Raw genomic sequence first — 4,762 nt, forward strand, 5'->3', positions numbered from 1 at the left:
GGAAAAAGTTTCAGCTCACTCCATTTTCAATTTCGCCTTGGGATATCAACTGTCTCCATAATTGTCAAGGAGACATGCCGTGTTTTGTGGGAACAACTGCATGATGAATTTATACCACATCCAACTAGACAGCATTGGACAGAAATAGCTGAAAGATTTTTGGACGTTTGTCAGTTTCCCAACTGCATAGGTGCGGTAGACGGGAAACATATTCGGATTATCAAGCCCCAAGGAACCGGATCAGAGTTTTTCAATTACAAGAAATATTTTTCGATAATCCTAATGGCCATCACAGATGCACAATATCGTTTTGTTGCCGTCGACGTAGGGGCCTATGGACGCACCAACGATTCTATGGTATTTAAAAATTCTAATATGGGCCGTAGTATATATAACAGACAATTCGATTTTTCTCTCCCTCAACCACTGCCAGGTACTGATGGCCCACCCATGCCGATTGTATTGGTTGGCGATGAGGCCTTCCAAATGTGTGGAAATCTGGTTAAACCGTATTCAAACCGCGGATTAGATTTAAAAAAAACTACCGCTTGACCAGGGCTCAGAGAATGGTTGAATGCACATTTGGAATTTTGGTAGCAAAATAGAGGATTTTCACTAAACCAATTCAGATGAAGGTTGAATCGGTCGACGAGGTTGTAAAGTCTGCTGTGGTGTTACACAACTACCTCCTTAAAAAAGAACCACTCAATTTGGAACAGGTACCGGAGGACAGCGAGATCGCAAGCATTCAAAGTTTTGGAAATCGGTCAACTGTAGCGGTTGCACGGATGAGAGACTGTTTTGTGGATTATTTCTGCTCTGAAGCAGGAAGGGTGGACTGGCAGGACCGATTTGTATAAACATTTTGTGATTCCTTTTCAAATAACCGTTAATTACTGTTTGTTTGCCCGTTTGTTGGTGGTTACAGTGTGTTGTATTTGTTTTTAATTGCATTTTTGGTTCAATAAATATTGGTTTTTACGTATTTGAGATTTTTCTTTTATATATTGATGTGCCCACTGTAACGGGGTTCTGAAGGTGCACTCGGTCCCCCATTGCCCGCAGACCTGTTGCTTAGCTTTGGGAATGAGGATCTGTGTTTGACCTCATTCCCAGGGCGGCTTTACTGCTGGGTGGCTTCCTGCTCCTAAGTCTGCCTTGAGCGCCGAGCTGATCACTCGGTGCTCAACTGGTTGGTCTGTCGGTCATGTGACGCTGGCCACGTCACATGACCCTCACTCCCCACTATAAATACAGGCAGCCTGCTAGCCACAGGTTGCCTGTTAATTTCTAGGTTCCTGGCTATTTGTTGGACTACTGAATACTCACCTGATTCCGTTCCTTGACGATCCTTTGCCTGCTCCTCCTGTACTGCGCATCCGTCCTGGTATTGTGACCTTGGCTCCCACCTGACTACTCTCTTTGGACTCCTCTTGTACTTCTCTACTCTCCTGGTATTTGACCCCGGCTTCTCCTGACCATTCTTTGCTTAACCCTTTGTACTGCGTAGCTCTCTTGGTTCTGACCCGGTCCGTTCATGTTCCGTATTTTGTCTTGTCTGTCTTCCCTGCACGTATCCTAAGTTAGGGACTGTCGTCCAGTTGTCCCCTGTCATCAGGACTCGTGAGGCAAGTAGGCAGGGCCAGGGGTGAGGGTGGAGCGCAGTGGTCACTATCCTTCCCCCTGTGTGTGTGTGGACGTGACCGTTACACCCACCCTAGAGGAGCGACACATGGGCACATACTTGTGTCTCTCCATTGGTGCCGGTAGATTTAATCAGGCCTGTTATGGAGACTGAGGTTAAATCTGCCCACGCTAGAGGAGCGACACATAAATGTGTCACTCCACTGGCGCTGGTAGATTTAATCAGGCCTGTTATGGAGACTGAGGTTAAATCTGCCCACGCTAGAGGAGCGACACATAAATGTGTCGCTCCACTGGCGCCGGTAGATTTAATCAGGCCTGTTATGGAGACTGAGGTTAAATCTGCCCACGCTAGAGGAGCAACACATACTTGTGTTGCTCCAATGGCGCCGGTAGATTTAATCAGGCCTGTTATGGAGACTGAGGTTAAATCTGCCCACGCTAGAGGAGTGACACATAAATGTGACGCTCCACTGGCGCCGGTAGATTTAATCAGGCCTGTTATAGAGACTGAGGTTGAATCTGCCCACGCTAGAGGAGCGACACATACTTGTGTCGCTCCACTGGTGCCGGTAGATTTAATCAGGCCTGTTACAATTGGTTATGTCGCTCCGCCAGTGCTGGGAGATTTACATTTTATTAAAAAATAAATATCTATCTTTTAAAAAAAAAATTAAACAGTCAATGGCTTTAAATAACAAATAACATTTATTATAAATAACAATAAATTATTAAAATAAATAATTACAAATTAAGGAAGGTATGGTGGGGGTGGAGGTTTGGGTCCACTCTGTCCTGTTGTTCTTCTGCCACTGTGGACAACAAAGTGCGTGTTGGTGCAAGTGGCACAGAGGGAGTATTAAGAGTGGATTGGGCAGGAGAAGGAGTTTCCCGAGCAACAGTAGAGGGAATGGTGAAAGAGGTAGGAGCATAGTAGGAAGGAGGAGAAGAAAAGGGAGAAACTGTGGAATAGAGGTGAGCAAAGAGACTTCAGAAGCTACATAGGAGGTTACATTCCAAAAAATAGAGGTACATACTGTACATAGATAGAGGCCATGCATTAAATGAATTTTCAAGGAAGTGTCTATGTACAGTATAGCCTTTTTTTTTGGAAAGCAACTTCGAATGAAAAATCGGAAGCACACATCACTCATCTCTACTCCACTAAATACAATGTGGATGTCCAAGACAAAGTGCCAAATGACAGTCTGCCTGGGCCATACACCTAGTTGGAAAAGTCATTTTTTATAGAAACCATATATCTTACCTTCGCATCTCTAGGGTTCTTTGTAGGAACCCCAAGGCAGCAGAATAGCAGTATTCACGCCTTGAGGTTCCTCCCGACCCACTCGGGCGCCGAAGTTCCTCATTAAAGGCCTTCTTGTAGCGCCACCGAACCATGATCGTATCCCCTATAAAGAAATAAATAAAAAAATGATGTATATTATAAAAATCAGTGGTTTAATCAAAGTTGGTTTACAATTTAGGCTACTTTCACACTACCGTTCAGAGCGGATCCGTCTGGGGTCTGCCCAGACAGATCCGCTCATATAATGCAGACTTGGGATCCGTTCAGAACGGATTCGTCTGCATTATATTGTAGAAAAAATTCTAAGTGTAAAAGTAGCTTCAGACGGATCCGTCCAGACTTTACATTGAAAGTCAATGGGGGACGGATCCGTTTGAAAATTGAGCCATATAGTGTCAAATTCGTCCCCATTCGTCCCCATTGACTTACATTGTAAGTCTGGACAGATCCGTTTGCCTCCGCACGGCCAGGCGGACACCCGAACGCTGCAAGCAGCGTTCAGGTGTCCGCTTGCTGAGCGTAGTGGAGGCTGAACGCTGCCAGACTGAAATATATAAAAAAAAATTACTTTAATATTTGATACATTTGTTTTTAATAAAATCCCTAACTTTACAATACTCACACGACCACGACCGCCGCGTGCTCCACGGCGTCCTCTGGAAGATCGTAAATGACCTCTCTGACTGGCAACAGGATGAGATGGCTAAAAAAAATATAAATATATATATATATATATATATATATATATAACTTTAAAAAAAAATGCATAAAACTTTGAAAAGTATAAAAAAAATATTAACCAACCGTTTCTCCTCCACCTCCAACTTCCTCCTCTCCTGTTCCTCTGGGTCTGGGTTGACCGGGACAACTCTCCTCCATAGAGTCTGACTGATTAAACAAAAAAAATGTTATTTTAGAATAATAACACAATATGCAGTTTGGAATGCTAAGGAACTTTACATACCACATCCTGGTGGCGTCGTGATCGAGGAGGAGAGCTCCCGGCCTCGCTTGAAGACGAAGATATGCCTATAAAAAAAAACTAATTGAATATTTGAACTTTAAATAAAAGAACAGACTTACTTGTCATTTTAATTTTAATAATTTGCTGCCTGGCTGGGTTTCTTTATGAGTGGCTAGCTGGGTGGCTGGCTGAATTTTTTTTTGTTGATCTAAAAAAAAAATTACATTTGGACAGGTGGTCATATTGTTGAACGAAAACATACTACTCCTAACATGCACTGTGTAGTTATATTACCTGCAACCCCTATGATACAGTACATAGGGGTTTGCAGTTAATATAAGTACATAGTGGATGCTAGGAGTAGCAGTAGACAGGACTACTACTCCTAACATGCACTGTGTAGTTATATTACCTGCAACCCCTATGATACAGTACATAGGGGTTTGCAGTTAATATAAGTACATAGTGGATGCTAGGAGTAGCAGTAGACAGGACTACTACTCCTAACATGCACTGTGTAGTTATATTACCTGCAACCCCTATGATACAGTACATAGGGGTTTGCAGTTAATATAAGTACATAGTGGATGCTAGGAGTAGCAGTAGACAGGACTACTACTCCTAACATGCACTGTGTAGTTATATTACCTGCAACCCCTATGATACAGTACATAGGGGTTTGCAGTTAATATAAGTACATAGTGGATGCTAGGAGTAGCAGTAGACAGGACTACTACTCCTAACATGCACTGTGTACTAACAGCTACTCTGTATTTATAGCTCCTATGTATAAGTACATAGGAGCTGTTTATATGACATTTTTTCTGTCAAAAAATAAGAAAAAA

Source organism: Bufo bufo, chromosome 2, assembly GCF_905171765.1.
Source record: "Bufo bufo chromosome 2, aBufBuf1.1, whole genome shotgun sequence".
NCBI lineage: Eukaryota > Metazoa > Chordata > Amphibia > Anura > Bufonidae > Bufo > Bufo bufo.